Source organism: Cyanistes caeruleus, chromosome 1 (genome assembly GCF_971803275.1).
Source record: "Cyanistes caeruleus chromosome 1, bCyaCae1.hap1.1, whole genome shotgun sequence".
Classification (NCBI taxonomy): domain Eukaryota; kingdom Metazoa; phylum Chordata; class Aves; order Passeriformes; family Paridae; genus Cyanistes; species Cyanistes caeruleus.
The window spans coordinates 50,336,783-50,355,094 of record NC_141701.1 but is presented as its reverse complement, the minus strand read 5'-3'; the positions used below and the strand labels follow the sequence as shown (position 1 = coordinate 50,355,094).

At 38.1% G+C, this 18,312-nt stretch overlaps 1 long non-coding RNA gene across 1 annotated transcript; it reads right to left on the bottom strand.

Moving 5' to 3' along the window:
* Positions 1–7,278: 7,278 nt before the first annotated feature.
* LOC111924018 (uncharacterized) lies at positions 7,279–15,873 on the bottom strand. Its single transcript, XR_002861407.2, has 3 exons — positions 15,804–15,873; positions 10,044–10,144; positions 7,279–7,621 (listed from the first exon to the last, which is right to left on the bottom strand). It is a non-coding gene; the product is annotated as an uncharacterized LOC111924018 (long non-coding RNA).
* Between the last annotated feature and the right edge of the window lie 2,439 nt (positions 15,874–18,312).

Below are 18,312 nucleotides of genomic sequence, written 5' to 3'. Positions count from 1 at the left end.
TCACAGCTACACTGTGGGGACAGCTAAGGACCTAGGAGTAAACTGTAGGGTTGTGTTTTATGTCAGTTTACATCCAATTAGGTTCATCCAATTAGACTTTGCTTTGGCTCTGTGGTCTAACAAACAATTTCCCTCATTCTGCAGCAGCCCAGATTCCACAGCAGATGGGTAATTCTGGTATCATGAAACCTGCACACAAACTCTGAAATAAAACCCAGTATAAAACTGAAATGGCTACTAAGGATTAAAACTGCAGCCTGTGGAGGGTCTCATCATGTAACAGTGAAGTGTCAATAATAATTTCTTTCTCTGAACTCCTGCTGTGACTTCACCTGCAACAGTTGTGTGCAGTTCAAAGCACCCCAAAACAGAAAGATACCGTCAGGAGTGTAGAAGAGAGCAACAAGAAGTGTTATGAAGATAGACAGATGGATTAGAAGAGGTGATGTGGAAACAAAGAAAGAAATTATAAGATGCTGCCTATGTGAGAATGAGGTTAAAAGAGAGAAAAGATGGATCACCACTAGAAGCAGCATGTAACATTGCTTTTAGATTGGGAGTTTCGTGCTGAATGTCAAAAAAAAAATCCTTGGCATTATTTCTCAGGGAGTCCTAAAGCAACATTTCCATTCAGTTCCAGCCCATCCTAAAACTTGTGCTAATTAACATTGCAGTGTTTTGAATTTGTATCATAGTAAGGATCAAAAAAATGTTTCCACAACAGAAGACATATTGCTCTGGGCCCTTTCCAACACAAATTTCTATACAGAAAATAAAACGATAAATACTAACACTACATCCTCTCTGGACACAGTCAGGCAAATTATGCTCTCACAAATACTAGGTCAGTGAAATCCATGCACACAGCCAAAAGCTGATTTGACCCATAGTGTAATATACAAGTAAAGCAATAGTAGTTGGACATTTATACCCTTTAATGAGGATATATTTAATACTCCATGAGCACTTCTGGCCACCTCAGTATAGTGAGGTCAATGCAGAAAGGAAGTGCAGCAGGGGGCAATCAGTAGGGGCAATCAGTATTGTATAATGTAGAGACTTAAGCATTTCATATTTCTTCCAAACATTTGCAAATATAGGGCTGTGTTAAAAGGAAAAAAGAGAATTGGACGGGGATTGAGGTACACAAAGACTGCCACCTATTTAAATTGCAGTCAGAGATAAGAGCACGGGTTTGGCACTAACAGAAGGTGAATAAAAGTTTAAAACAATTAATTCACTATGATTTTTTAAAGTGTGGCTGTTAGATATGGCTGCAGTCAGTTTGAATTAGATTACTGATGATTTGATATGGGATATTAAAAGCTACTCACATCAGTGCTTTCCAAACAACTTTGTTCCACCCGTAGTGCAGTAGCATTTTGTAATGGATTCTATTTGCCTCTTTCAATTCAAATTTAAGGATTTCTGGGGACTACAAGGGCTGAAATCCAGTTTAAATTGCCGTCCTTTGGAACACACTCTTAATTCTCAGGAAAAAAATGAAATGTTTTTGGTTTTGTTACAGCTGCCTCCCACTCTCACCCGCCCCCTTGGGCGCTGAAATCTATAAACACAGTAGGTTTATCACAGGCACATTCTCATGTTCTCTTCCTTTGGCTGAGGACAGAAAAAATAGGCTGAAGCAACATCCTGAAATCTGCAGCCATGCGTTGCCTGTCTGCATTTGTACTAAATCCTAGAGCAGATTTTAAACTTCTAGCTAGTCACAGACCATTAATGTAGATAGAGCTTAATTATTTATCATTTTACAATATAGAGAGACTAGGTTTTAATATTAAATCACTCTTTCCATTTGGTTTCAATGGTTTTCTTTACTGAGGACAACTTTGTTGTCCCTATGGATTGTTTTCTCTCGTCCCAGCAGATATTCAGATTCTTTTGAAGATGGTATTGATCTCAGTGCAGCAGTTTCATTCCCATTCCTTCAAATGCATTGTGTTCTTTAAAAGTTCAGTATCAACAGCTGCTGGTTATTTGCAGGTTGGTGTTTGGAGAGGATGAAAAACTTGTTTCCCTCCTTGGTACCCTGTAGACAGTCTCACACCAGCATTTGTGCCCTTGCAAATTAGATGCTCAAATATTAGAGATTTTAGAGTCTTGTTAGGAAGATTAAGTGCAAGTATTTTTAAACTTTAGTTTACCATGTCAATAATACCATGTGTGCTATAGTAGCTACCTATTCATGCATTATCTGTAAGTGCAAATAACCCAAGCCTTTTGCTTCGAAAGGATCAAAGTGATCTTGTGACTGACACTAATTACACCTTATAACAGAACAGTGATAGAAGTAAAAGTAGCAGAAAGCAGATAAACACGTACAAAACCCTATCATCAGCCATCCAAGGTAAACTATTCACTTAGAAACTGAAAGGGGATAAAATATTTACCATTTCAGGAAAGGAAAAAAAGGGAAGAGTGACAGTGAGAGAAACCTGAGGATCAGAACTATGTTTCACATGAACATGCCTTCTGATACTGAGGTCACAAGGCTCAGATGTGACTCATAACATTAGATTGAAAATTGAACTATTTGGAGATTCAACCACTGAGCTGATTTGTTTTGTGTAAGCTGAATATTTAGCCCAATTAAAAAAAAAAGGTAAGATCTCTTATTCACACTCCAAGCCAAAAATTATGTGAGAGCTGTGGCAAACCTAATTTTTTTTCACTTTGTCATCTTTATTCCTGTATCTCCAGGGTTTTAAAAAATAAAAAATAAGGTCGTGTCAATTTTGTGTTAAACACTGGAACTAAAATGAATTATGTTCCATGAGAGGAGACATTTTTATGAATATGTTTTGTAATGACTATAAGATTATACATATATATTTTACAAGATGGTATCCCTATCACTATGCTATGACTAATATTATTCAAAATAATGAAAAATTAAATTTTTATGGTAAAAAATGCAACAGATATATACATTTTTAAATCACTTTTTAATTGCTATGTTTACTCATTTGAATGCAATAATACATAAAATCAGACCTCTTCTTTAACAAATATGTATATATTCCTCATTTAGATTAATGAAAAGTATCTTTTTCTTAAACATGAGGGGTTTGTCAGTTTCTTGTCTTTCAGGTACCTTGCATGACATTGTATATTTTATATACGGCATCAATTAGGTAGTTTCCATTTTAAAAAGTACAGATAAAAAGGCCGCACATACAGCTAATTGCTCTTTTGAGGCAAATTAAATACACAAAAATAGAGCTGCATGGGCTGAGACCAGGCAGCTGTCCCTAGTGGGCTGTGTTAAGTTTTGGGGGATTGCAATGAAAAAGGAAAAATGTCAAGGGAAAAAAATTATAAATAAAAAAATCATCTTCCATCAGAGAAAATTATGAAACAGTTATGCAGTTTCCAGTTATGCAAATTCCTGTCTAGCAGTTGCTTTAATGCTCTGATTTTTGTGTTAATAAACATGAGTTTTCCATATAAAATAGATTTTCTCATTTGAAGAAGGTACTTGGATTAAATAGTTGAAAGCAGGGATATACTGGAGAATTTTCAATCATCCTTTGATTCATAGAGTAGTTATTCTTATTAGTCTGGACAGGCTTCAGATTATTCATTCTATTTTGTTGTGCTATATAAAGTCTACATTTGATTGCTAATACTTGATGAGTATTTTATGTAATTAAAAATCCTGGTTCTTGAACAGAACAATGAAATACACATAATTTCCTTTTGTCTTTTATTTTTTTCTAACTCAAAGCTGTCCATAGTTTGTAATTCAGGAGAGGTAAAATGCCCTATTAATGTGCCAATGACAAAAACCCACAGAACTTCCATTTGTTTTGTATCTCATTCAATCTCATGTAATCTCATTTGTATCTCATCATATCTCTCCATGAGCAATCTTCCATCAGTTTCAGCAGACACAACTGTTCCTCCTGATGGAGCTTGATTCAGTGCCGGAGCATGTTGACAGCTTGAATCAGCTTGAACCCACTAATTCCACAATAACTGATCATATTGGAATAACTGATGTGTATATGTCTACTTCTTCACTAAGATACTTAGTCTGGAGAGTGAAATCCAGGCTGACCTCCACCCCAGAAAGGTTCTGGGATCTGTCTCTGCCATGAGGACACTGTATTTGTACCTTCATGCTCCCCTACACTAAATGCATCCTTAGCAGACTCTCAAAAGCTGATGGCAAGGGATACTTTGGCATACAGACAAACACTGGGTTTGACTGAAGTTATTCTGTCAGCTCTTGTGACAGCCCTGTGGCAGAAGACCTGAAGGCTTGTCCCTCCCTGCCCTGCCACACAGCAGCATCCCCAGTGTGGTGACATCCAGTGGAAGGATGGAGGTGAAGACAGGCTGTGACTGATGCTACAGGAGCCTCCCAACTTATTTATTCTCCTGCAGAGAATACTGGGTGTGGTGAGAACGATTTCTTTGACCCAAATCCCTGCACAGTTTCTTAAAAACCATCTTTATTCGGGGCTCTGGATTGAGGTTATTCTTCTTGATGTAATCTTCATGCAGGGTCCATGCATGAGGCACTCTTGATCTTCATCTTTAGTTGAAAGCGTTCAATACAAACAAGAATGTTTTAGATTTGCAATAAAGATCCCGAAACACGTAATTGCTGTTCTGGGGAACAAAACTGCTTGTGTTCATGAGTATGATCAGTAATCACTATCTTGATGGAAAGCAATACTGACAAGCAAAATATATGAGAGACAAGAAGTGGACAGAATAGATAAGATCTAAATTTTATGTGTCCAGTATCAAATCTCCAGCACTGACCTGAGAATAAATGTGAATGCTTCATGCTCCATATCCCAAATGTTTTTTAGCAGCAGCGGCGAATGTCAGCTTGAGAGTAGCTTGGGCTTATTTTCACAGTATGAAAATCAAAATGTGTGTGACATGATGGGAAAGTGAAATAAAATAAGAAAAAAAAGCATGGAAGATTGACTAAGGAATAAATGCTTGATGAGTGGTGCTGGAGAGCTAACTAGAGCAGCAGCAGAAAAACTGAATGCAGTTTTCACAAGATATTCACTATTGTCTTTTAAGAAGGATCACATTATATTTTTAATCAGGCTATTTTGCTTCTGGAAACAGTTACACAGGTCATGGTGGTGAAGATCCTGTGAGCTAATGAGTATTAGCAGCACACCAGAGTAGGACATGGGAATGAATTGCAGAACTAATGGCAGCTTGGCTTTGTAGTGCCTTGACAAAACTAGGACTAGTCAAGAGTCAGCTTAGGACTTCTCATCAGTGTGAAGTAAACTCAGTTTTCCCTCTCTAGTTACTAGGGCAGCATTTACTACTTTGGGTGTGGTTTACTCCCCCCAAACATGGAAATCTGGAAGATGGATATCTATAGTGATTAGTTTCCTCTCCATTGCCTGTGGGGAGACACAAGATCTTTGGGAGTGAGTAGCTTCATTCTTTAAGTGAAGGAGACAGACCTGCCTCCTGAAAGCAAGGGCTGCATTGGCTGGACACAGCAGCCCCACCTTGGCATTCATGGAAGGAACTGCAAGGCTGGGCAGGCTGGAATGCTGCATCAGTTTTTATTTACTGTATTTTTCAACTAACTGAAAAAATAAGTGTTTTCAGGAGGTAGACTGTGTGACTACTCTAACTGACATAAAGCTGTCTCTCATGGAATAGGAATTGCTTAGAAAGGAACAAATAAACAAAGTTAAAAACTATAATCTTTTTCATTTAGAAAAGCATCACAATTGCAGACACATACAGAATGCAATTATATATATTTTTTGCTACTCACTCTCTCAAAGCAGTTTAAACAACCAAAGGAAATGAGAATACCAGAAAGATTTACAGTATTTGTTGATATTTTTGCCACAGGCAAAGAGACATAGCAAATTTGGTTTAGACAGTTCTGAATGGAATTTTTTTGCAGAAGTGTAGGCACACCATATTTTATTTTATTTCACAGTGCTGTACATACAGCATGCAAAAGAAAAAGAAAAAGAAAAGAGAAGGCAAGGTTTCAAGCATAATTTCATACAATTTTAATTAAAAATTATAAAAATATTTCCTTTTCATAACTTTATTTTTGCAAAGTTTTTTTGGTAGAGAAAAGAACTGGTAAATGAGAGTTAATTATGAGATGCACAGTAAATGAGATTATGTCATCTTTGGGATGGATTTAGAGACATCACCTGAGGTTCCATTTTAAAATCTACATTGGAGGAAACTACTGTTCCCTTACTGTTGTCATTCCACACTCCCACGGAGTATTCCACTTTCAATATGGGAATATCGATAGGAAGCCCCAAACCTCTTAACTCAAAGGAAGATAAAGTAAATGCTTGTATTGATTCAATATTAATATTGAAAAAAACAAAACAAAACCAAAACCCATTCCTCATGCATAAATGTTCTACAAATGCCCTTATATTAATATATATATATATATATATATATATATATATGCCAAATATTCTTATTATAATCTTATAAGGTCAAGTGTATTTGAAAATTTTCAAGGGTCTAACATCCTTAAATATTCTTGTGGAGCAAGTTGTTAAAGAAACTGAAATGGCATATTAAAAAAGAAACCACACAAGTTACAGAAAACTCTGTAACAACCCTGAATTGGAATTAGCCTGAACCCCATATAAATCTTATTTAATTTCTAAGACCCTTTTTTACTTACCATTTTAAGACTCTTGCAAACTGTTAAATAAGAAAGACTGATAAGGATGCATATAACTTTTAAGTTAACCACACACTTCAAACATCTTGGCCAAAAAGCCAGGGTTCCTTTGATCCCCTTGAGGTGGCTGGATAATTCCTTCATGTAAGCAGAAGACTGTATTGAGGCAGAGGTGTGTTCTCAACCTGAATAACACATTCAATGAATTTCCCTTCTTCTGGATATGAGTGTGTGCAGCACCCTTAACAGCTACACAAGTGAGCTACAGATTGCTCACATTTGTCTGGTCTCCTTTCCCATAGACTTTCCTTAGTTTCTTTAGTGTTCCATATGATTGCCACATTTGTAAGAATTCCCTTTGACTTCTCTTCCACCAAAGAACTTGGGTGAGTTTTCCAACATGACTGTAGGAAGAGGAAGAGAGGGCCACAAGAAATCCTGCAGGATGTCTCCCCTCAAAAAACTCACAAGCGCTTTCATGCTCAGGAGACAGTCATGCATTTATGGACAAGCCCATTTTCACCATCTTGCTGTGCAAAGTCAGCTACAATTTTTATAACTATCAATAATTTATCACAACAAAGACCATAAGGGTACCCTTCCCTTCAACCTCATCACATTTCTAGAGAAAGTGATCATGAGCAATAATGCCAGCATCCCACTTTCTCAATGTATTTGAGAGGACTGAAGGCTACCAGGTTTTTCTCTTGTGCTTAGGTAAGCACCTATCCTGCATTTGTGCTTCCTTTCACATCCACTTCATGATTTATTCTTGTTAGCCTACATCAGACTGTTCTTTGTTGAGCACCACTTTTGCAGGTCTGTGGAGCCACAATCTCCTCCCTCTTTTCTTGTTCCAAATGGGGTAAATTCTGTAACATATCCATGGATCAACATCGCCAACTTGCTTATTTGGTGTTCTCTCAGAAGTATTTCCTGTGGAGATAAATAGAGGAGAAAGGATAGATTTAGTCTAAATTTGACACAGGTCTGACTTACAAAACTTGAAAAGGATCATTTAGAAACAAACTTTTCTGCAAACGCAAGTAAATATTTTTCAAAAACTAAGTCACTGAAAATGCCTTGTCCTTCAAAAATGTTGCAATAATACCAAGGACTCAGTTGGATCACTAAAGCATGAAAATGAGGGAAGTGCAGCACTGTACTTGTTCCCATTTGCCAGTATTTCCTCTGGGCACTTGAGCCATGTGGGTGCCACCTCAGCTAGAGACTCCTCAAGATGCCTTCATTTCCAACTCTGCTAATGATGGATTTCACAGCTGGACAGTTTCTTTGTGGATTGCTGATATCTCAATTAGCGAACTCTAACTGTGAATAACAACATCTAGCCACGGTATTTAAGCTTCTTAAACCAAGATCTTGTCTTTTCTACAGCTTCCTGCATTTCACAGCTTCCAAGTCTCTGGACCATCACTTCTTCCTGTGTCACATACACATGGCAAAATTTAGTTTTAGCTGAATCAGAAAAAAGAGCTGTGAAAAGGAAGAGGGTATATTATCATCTCAGCTTGATCAATTTTACAGTCCCCTAAGTGCTGTCACTTCCAACAGTGCAGGTTCAGTACTAATGAACCCAATGTGAGGTAAGTGCTTGATCTTTTAATTGGGCAGAGAAGTTCAATCCACCGCTGCTGTAATGATGGAAGCTGTTTGATAAATAGCAATACGTTTGTCACTTAAGATAAAACAACATCTTTCAATGCCTCTCTTTTTGAGTTAGACCCTCATTATATTTTAAATACTACTCTCCCTCAAAACATAAGAGGAGGTGAGGTGTTGAAAACTGAATGTGTTTTTACTGACACAGGCAACCCTCTAAAGATGTGCTGCAACTGCTTACATGGCAGCCTCAGGTTGAAAGTATATCCTTTCATCACAGGAGGATCTTCAAGCTGAGCACACAGCTCTTCTTTTGAGGCTAGGCACTTCTTCACAGAGACACCTGCTTTGTCTTCAATCAGCCTTCAACAGTAGACTGAGAAGTGTTTTAGGTTAGAAATATACAGCGCAGTTGATCCTCACAAATGGCAAAGTGGCTGATGAGCTCATCATGCTCATGATCATGAAATATGCATGTGGACAATGAGTGCTGAGTGGGAATGTAAGCTATTAAGGCCTGTATTTCATTTATGCTATTGTAAATCCATAATGGTTTCTTCAGAATTATCTGGATTTGTGAAACGGGGTAGCATAATAAAGCATCCTTAATTCCTGTGAATGCAAATGATATCAGAGTGGAGTCTATTATCTCAGCATTAATATTGACGCCTTTGATTTTTCACCCTCATGACTAAGCTTTACTGCTACCTAAATAGAAAAACTAAAAAGAAATAAAGTATTTTTCTTATTGTACATATAATACTTTTTATTTTAGTCTTTGCTAACTGATTTGGTCACTGCAGTGTTCATGGCACCACATCTAATCACACTTACATTCTCACGGCACAATGAAAGGAAAAAACACTTTAAAAATCAAAGACATGGTCAGGATAGATTCCGAGGAGATAAATTAAAATTTAAACTATATCAGGAAGCGCAGAATTCTCAGAACTGCAGGATGATTGTCGAGTAGAAAGTCTTAAAATAGTTCTGACATTGATTTCACAAGTATTTTATGTATGGTGTTGAACCAGATCTAGACTAGTATGTTGGATGTGCTGCTTTGTGTCCCTCACTTTCATGACACCACTGCTGCAAAGAATTTCCCTCCCTACCAAACCCCTCAGTCCATCCTGAGAGTTGTGGAACTGATTGTAGGAAAACCCTTTCTTTAAGCTGGACTCCTTCATGGATCTGACCTTCCCTTTCTGGCTCACAGGAAAGCAATCCCAGAGAATGACTAGCATTCTAGTTCATTCATCCCTATTATAACTAGGGAAAGTCATCATAAGGATTCAGATCACCTCACATAGATCCATCAGCAGCAACATCTAAATAATTCACAGGTTTGCATTGCCACATATTTTCTTTCATCTTGGTGCTAATGTAGTTCACAATAATTATGCTTTGTTACACTACAACAATGATTAACTGTGCTTTTTTTTAGGAAATCAGGATTAATTTAGTATGCTGTTGAAGATCCCTTCAATCTACATGCACCTCCATGCAGCCTGACTTCACTTGTCCATTTTTTGGAATAAGATTAACTTCTAATTCTTTGGATACAACACCCAACATGAAATTATTCCAAGTGAGAAATAAGTAATGATCGTGCTAGTTCTTCGCTGTCATTTGTTTGCGGTCTATCATAAAATGATAGCTGTGACTTTTTCACTGTGAGTAAATTACTATCTTCTCAGCCTAGAAAGAGCTGGCTGGTAGGCAGGAGCTAACTCACCAGCATTGGCTCAGCACTGTTGTCATGTACAGCTTTCAAAATTATGCTATTGCCTCCAAAGGCAGCAGTAGTAGTTGTGGTTCCGATTATGAAATCTTTGCCTGCAAGGTAATTGTTTATTTTCAAGATGACACATTCTTTACATGTTCTTTGAACTAAAGAATATTTTAGTTCAATTAATATTTATAACATTTTTCCCATTTCCCCCCCCCGTATTTAATTTAATTTGGCTTGTTCTAACTCTGAAGTCATTCTTTCCTCTAGTGACACAGTGCACAGTGTTTGCTGTCTGAAGGAAATGCTTTGGTTATGTTTGGTAGTATCTCAGCAAAATAAGCACTTTCCATTCATTACCTAAATCAGTGACTGGAGCATTTTGCTGTTTTGTTCTGCTTTGATTATAGGTGCTGTCTTACAGATAATCATATCTGGTAGACTGAACAGAAGTCAATATTTAATAAATGACTGCCTTATAGGAACTTCATCTAAACTGTGAAATTAATAATAAATGTTTTCAAATAAATGCTTTCCACCATAAGACCTTTTGAATCATTTATAGTTTGGGTCCCCTCAGTAAGTCTTTTCATATTTAATGCATTCAGTTAGAGTATTTATTGCATTTCTGTAAAGAACAAAGAATGATGTCCAAGAGGAAAATCACCGAGGGTTTGGATTAAAGGAAGACTACATATTTAAGGTCATATACAACTAAACAGAGGTAGACTGTGCACTCAGGTAGAACCTTAAATAAAATCCAATACATCCGATGCTCAACTAAAGGCTTAAGTTTTGCATTCGTATCTGAAGTATCACTTCTCCAGCAGAGTAAAGCTTTGAAGATCTTAAAAAACTTGTGGTGGGCTCTTTTCCACAGCACAGACAGCAAACAATTAACCCTACCCACCTGCTGCCCATCTTCTTCCCTCTACCATTTACCACTTGTGTGGGGGTCCATTGAGGAGACTGTTGAATTTTAGAATAACAAGATCACAGAATGGTTTGGGTTGCAAGGGACCTCAAAGGTGATCTTGTTCCACCCCCCTGCCATGAGCAGGGACACCTTCCACTAGACCAAGTTGCTCAGAGCCCCATCCAGCCTGGTCCTGATTATTCCCAGTGATGGGGCATCCACACCCTCTCTGGGCAACCTCTTCCAGTGACTCATCACCCCCATAGTAAATAATTCTTTTCTAGTGTCTAATATGAATCTACTCTCTTTCAATCTGAATACATTCCCCCTTGTCCTGTCACTACACTCTTATAAAAAGGCTCTCTCCATCTCTCTTGTAGACTCCCCTCAGGTACTGAAAGACAGCAAGTAGCCCACTCCTAAGCCTTCCCTTTTCCAGGCTAAACAGTACAATTCTCTCATCCTTTCCTGGTAGGAGAGGTGCTCCATCCCTCTAATCATGTTGGTGGCCTCCTCTGCACTCTGTCCAACAGGGCCACATCCTTCCTGTGCTGGGACCCCAGGGCTGGATGCAGGCTGGATGCAGGTGGGGTCTCATCACAGCGGAGCAGAGGGGCAGAATCTCCTCCCTTACCCTGCTGGCCACACTGCCTTTGATGCAGCCCAGGATACAATTCTCTTTCTGGACTCTAAGCCAGCTTGTGTCCAGCATCATCCTCTCCCCCACCAGCACCCCCAAGTCTTTCTCCCCAGAGCTGCTCTCTGTCTGTTCATCCCCTGCCTGCATTGGTACAGGGGGCTGCCCCAACCCAGGTGCAGCACCTTGAGCCAGGTCTCATTAAACCTCATGAGATTCCCATGGGCCTGTGTCTAGAGCTTGTCCAGACCGCTGTCAAGGTTCCCCTTTCACCCTTTCCCAGTCTGTCTGTGCCTCTCCCTGCTCCTGAAGGACAGATGGAGAATGTGCAGCACTAAAGGTTCCCTCAGTGCCTGACTGGGAACTTGGGTGCCTGCGTGGCTGAAACTGAATTGCAAGTGATTATTCCAGTATGAGGTGCTTGTAAAAATCAGTGTTCAGGTTTGCAAACACTTTATGGGGACAGAGTGGCCATGAGAAGAGATGAAGGCTTGCTCCCTGTAACATACTTGGAATTGATACACTGATATCAGTGTTTATCCTGAAAAAAGTATCAGTTTTCAAGAACTTTAAAACACTGGCATTTGTCATCTGCCTTTGTTTGGACACCAAGATAGCTAGCATCTTCTATTAAAAGTGATGAACTATTTCATTTTCAAAAGCTAGAAAATGTAAAAGAACGCACTTAAACAAGATCAATTCACCAAAAAAAAAAAAAAATTACTTATGTGAAAATTATGGATCACTTTTTTTTTGTTTGTTTCTTACTGCAAATACATGCTCTAAAAAATGTTTGTAATACAGGTCTTCTGAATGAGTTTGCAGTATTCAACTTACGATTTTTATTGTAAAGGTAAATGTTGCTACTATATGCAAGAGGTTTTGCATCTGTAACACAGAGACTAGTGGTTACTATTAGCAGGACCCTGCCTATTTACTTTGCTGTGATACCCATTTGTCTGAAAGAAATGTTTGTGCTTTGGTTATCATTAACAAGATTAGGATCTGTTCAAATGACCTGATTTAGGCTGCACAAGGCAAATGAATAGCAGGAGGTATATCTTAGTCAGATATCCTGCAGATTCAGTAGGTCCCACTGTGATACCAGGCCCTGATATAATTTTGTCTTACATTAATACAAAGCAGCAGGGTGTAGCCGTGGATGAACAAGCTCCCTGCCTCCCCACCAATGAATCATGTAGAAACTGTGAAAAGCAGAAGCTCAGTTTTCCATGCTCAGTCCTTAACTTGAAATATTTTTTTAATACAGTAGAGAAGAGCCCAGGACCACAAGAATTACCTTTGTAAAGCAGAGGAGATACCTCCCAGCAGGACAGAAAAGGGTGAGAGGATGTTGATGGAGACTGAGGTTTTAGACATACTCAGTATTTGATATCAGCCTTACAAAGCTCTCTAGTCACTGTGCTGGCACTGTCACTTGCACAGAAACACACATGCTGATTTAGCCATTGCATGTTCTGCCAAGAATTGAGACAGTGGAAGCTGAGTGTCCTAAAGTGCAGCACCCTGGGGCTCCCCAGGCTGAACCAGCCCTTTCTGTTATCTGCACATGTACACATGAGGTATCAAACCTTCACCAGGCACTGTAGCTGAAATTTTTAAGAGGCTTAAAATGAATTCTTTTTCTTTCTCAGTATCCTGACTAAAACACAGTGATCATTCTATAAAGGTCTAAAGTTATAGAATTACTTACATTGATTTGATAATTTCATTATGATTGTTTAATAAATCACTATCCCAGTGCATTATTAGTTTGCAATAGGTGCTTTTCATTGTTTATATCACTCTTGCAATAGTGTTTTAATTAAGCACTCTGGATGTATGCTATAGAAATATATTGTAGACACTGTTCAAATTCACAGATTCATTGAAACTTTTGCTTTAAATTTCAATAAAGTTTCCAAACTCTTAAGATCTTTACATTTTCTGACCAGCTGCAGCAGTGATACTGTAGGTTCATCTGCCATTTACCATTTAGGTAAGCAATTTTGCAGAACACATTTCTTTGAGGACAATCTAGTTTTGGATTCTTATCTGCCACATATTCACAGGCAGGAGAATGAATATTGTTTTCACTTCTGGTTTAAAGAAAATAAATTATTTAAACTGAGGTTTTGAGGAGAAAAAGAATACAAGAGCTCATGTTTTATTTTCTGTAACTGTATCTGATGTAATGTTTCTGTCTCCTCAAAAATCCTTTTCAATAGAAGGAATATTTAGAGGAAAAAAGGAGATCTGTCTCCCAGTCTTATCCCAGAACCCCTTAAATTTAAAATTGTTCCAAACAAGTTAAAATGTAAAAAAACTTTTTTTTTTTGTAGTGTCTTTAGACATTAGACCCCCGTGAAATGTTGTTGGTTCAGGTTTTCTTCTTGTTGAGAAGGCCAGAGCAGCATTAAAAGAATATTGAGAACAATTTTTAGTCCTACTGCTTACCCAGAGTCTGTCTAAATTAGTGCTAATGGCTCTGCAGCTTGCCATCAATGTTCTGATACAAAGAGTTGGTTAGGTAACTGCTTAGTTAAATACTCACTTTATTTATTCTGCAAGGTGGCACCTGCTTTCTGCAGGCTGTGTTAAACCAAGGTCCAAAGCTTTCACAGTTTCAGAGGATGTAGCCTCCCCCCAACCTTTGTTCCTCCACACCCCCAATATGTAAGCTCTCAAGCTGTAAACAGTGCTCAAACACACACAAACATATTTTTTTCATGACAGAAAATGCAACTATTCTTCTCTTATTTTAGTTTTTGGAGACTGCAGAGGCAAGACTTACAGTAATTTTCTTTAAGGAGCATCATGTAGATATAAACACAATTATTTGTGAACATGGACAACATCCCTGTGTTCTCCCAAAGGCTTTACTGAGAATAAACTCTAAAAGCTAGAGATAACGTTAGTAAAGTGCAGCAAAGCCTATTACATAGAAAGTGAGAAGTCAATACCATATTTGTAGTCATATTCTGATATGAAGGGAAGAAAATATCTTGTGTGAAAACTTCTATTTGATTTTGCCCAGGGCTATGAGAAATGAACAATCAAGGATTTAGCCATGCTGGATGAAGATTTTATTGCTTCTAAGCGCCAGTCCAACCTGACTGGCTGTATGCCAGGGAACTCAGTTCCTCGGGAAAGGAGGAAATTGCAGTTTTCTAGGAGGGAAAACCAGTTTGTATCTCAGGTGCAGCCTGATAACCTGGTTGAAATCCACCCCATCAGCAGTTTAAGCATCATGGGGGTGTACAAAAGTACTTTAGTGTTTCTCCAAGAGCAGTAATAATTCCCAGGCATAAGCAAAATTTCCCACATGCCACCTCTTTTCCTTCAGAGAGTGGAGAGAAAAATAAAAAATATTTCCAGTAGATTTTTCTACATCATCATCACCCCAGCAGTGAGTGACTTTGCAGGTATACTCTAGGTTAATAATGCAAACTATATTTAGATGAGGGTTTGCATTTTGACCATCACATCTTGCTTAGCCAGTCTGATGGTGGTTTGTTTTTTTCTGCTCAGTGTAGCAGAGCCTGGCAGAAATTTGATCACAAAAGAACACTTTTCTTTGTGTTGCCATCAAGCAGCAACATTACACAGTACAGAAGGTCTCCCACAAGAATATGTAGGGCCTTAGAGAATTTGCTTAAATATGAAAATTATGAAGGCAGAGATTGGGAAAAAAAAATTAAAAAGGAAAGTGATGTTTTCTTCTAAGAGCTTGAAAGAAGGAAAGAAGAATAATACAAAGTAAGGAATGAAGATGACATTTGCTATTGTCTACTAATAAAAAAAGTATTCAGAGAAGTTAAGGAGGAATAATTCAAAGAAAACAATTAGGAAGGAATTTACACTGAAACAAACAAACAAAAAGTAACTAGAGAAAGCTGGCAAGGCAAGCTGTTGAATTGTCATCCTGGGAGATACCAATCCGTGTGAGACAGCTAAGAATAACTAACTCGATCCAGGCAGATGCAAAGGGATGGAAATGACAGCAAGTCCCTGCCAATTCAGTCTGGAATGTCACTCACATATATTCTGTCATTTTGGTTTTGAGGAGTGCAAGTCACATTTTGTCTCCTCGACGACAATCACATTATTTCCTATCACAAAGACAATCCTATTTGATTCATACAAACAACCCCTATCTTAGCTGTCATCTAGCATTATTTTTTTTACAGGAAACTGTATTTTGGCTGCTCACGGTTTGCTGGTAAATCTCCCTCAAGCCTAGGTTTGATTGTGGCACTGAGATCACCAGCACAGCAGCACACATGTTGTTACATCTGGAGGTTATGTCAATGCCTACTAGACATTCTACATTCTACAACATTCTAATCTCACCCTTACTACTCTGTTTGGAGTTCCATGTCCTGCTCCAGGCTCCCCAGCTTCAAGGCAGACATGAAGCTGCTGAAAAGCATCAGGCAAAGGGCCAGAAAAATGATTAAAGGACAGAAGCATCTCTCATACATAGAGGTTGAGGGAATAGGAACTCTTCAGCCTGGAAGGTGAGGAGATGGATCAGTCAAGGGATCTTACCCATGTGTATCATCAATACCTGATGTGAAAAATAGGGGAGATGGAGCTAGGTTCTTCTCAGTGGTGTTTGGTGTCAGAACAAGAGACAATGAGCATAAAGTGAAGTGCATAAAATTCCATCTAAATATACCTTATGGTTTTTTTTAGTATTATTATTTTTAATTTTTATTTCATTGTGAGGATTTCCCAGAAAATCTATGGAGTGTCCAGCTTTGGAGATAGATATTCAAAACCCAGTTGGATATGATCCTGAGCCATATGCTCTCTCTGACCATTATCTGAGAGGGACAGTAGCATTAGATCATAACCAGAGGTGACTTTCAAACTCAGCTATCCTGTGATTGATATAATCTGTAAATGCAAGAAAAAAGGGTTCCCGTCCTAAAATGTTGACATATAATTAAAATGGTATATCATGCCACTATGCACAGCTCCAGGATGATGTGCACTGGGACAGTTTATCATAAAACTGTCAGAACACTGGCTTGTTACAGGTTATAGGGTCATTATACTAATAACCCACATCACAGAAATCTGTAGATTCTTCTGTTTTATTACTTCCTAATGTACAACAAATGTCAAGGTACTTCATGAAAAGCAATAATCGTCGTAGAATTTCCCAGCACTGGGGAAATTTGATGACATTTTAAAATATATATATAAGCTTCAAAGCATAGTCATATTCAGGTTCTTTGACATGAAAAAAATTAACTGAAGACTGGGTAAAAAAAGAGCTATTGGTCCCTAAACCTGAGAAGTACTGAGCTCTGACTTGATGGTAAAATCCTGCCTGGGATGAATGGGCATTTTGCCATTCTATTCAGTAGGGCCAGGTCCTGGCAAGTAATTAACTCTGATATACACTTTAAAAATAATGGGTAAATGCTCCACAACAGTCAATATAAAATATTGTGGGATGCTTTCATGGATTTCCCTAGCTGACAAAAAGCTAAGAATAATCAGACTTAATTTAGCTAAAACTTGCACTGTTAAACTCCTAAAAGTGCTCTAGGATTACCTATAATTAAGATTTAACCGCAGCCTCAACCAAAAGAGTATTCAAGAGGTGTGGGGATTCTAACCATCCTTTCTGCTCTCAGTTAGTACCAGCCGGTGACACTAATTACTCTTGAAAATTCTGAGATCTGCACACAAACTGAATCCACATCTTCCAGCACCCCTTGGTGTTTCCTGGTGGATGAGTAGTGCAAGAAAAGCACAGGAGCAGGTACAGTGGGAACTTCAGCTCAGGAAGCCCATCAATAGCCTGCTAACTCTTCAGGATGTGCTGCTGTCCTGTGGACATCACCAGAAATCAGATTTTTTTAGCACAGGATGTGATAGAGTTTCCACTCAGATGAGTCCTACTGATTTTTAAAGAGTCTGGATGATTTGTAAGAGCATTGCAGGAAGGCATCTGGCAGCTCAGGGCAGGGTTGGAGAGATACAGGCAAAAACTTCATGGTGAGGTGGACAAGATGAAGACTTAAGGAAATGAGATTAAAACCCTTTTAAGTTTGGATTACTGGAATGTCTGATTTATACTTACCCACAGTTTGGATTAAAATAAATCTATTTTCAGGTCACCTTCTGCAGCTTTATTTCAGATCCCTTATCTGAAGCAAAGCAGAGGACAGAGTAACATTTACACAGCTGGAGGCAAAAATGAGTGCAGTGACTTCCTTTGGCATGTGAAGAATGACACTTTCAACCCAGCTTCTTACAAGATGTACTCTTTGATTGCATTCACTCGGTCACAGGCTTCCAAAATATGTAGGCTTTCTGGGAACACAATGTAATATAATGACATTATATATATATGTGTGTGTGTGTGTGTGTGTATGTATATATATACACCTGTAAAAGTGTGTGTATATATATATATATATATATACATATGTCAAAAATTCAGAAAATTGGCATCACAGATGACACAAATTTTAATCCTGTAAAAAGTATTACAAAAAGAGTGAATATATCTTCCTTTATTTTAGCTAATAAAATAACCATTAATGAAAACCCAGAAAGTTTCTGACATCATGTCATGATATTCTCTTATTCCAGAGGCAGAAATTTTCCAGTTGTTTCGTGGAAGAGAAATACATGTGGAAGCTTAGAGCAGCACTGATCACTATCACAAGGGATAGAATAAATATGAAGTATAAATTATA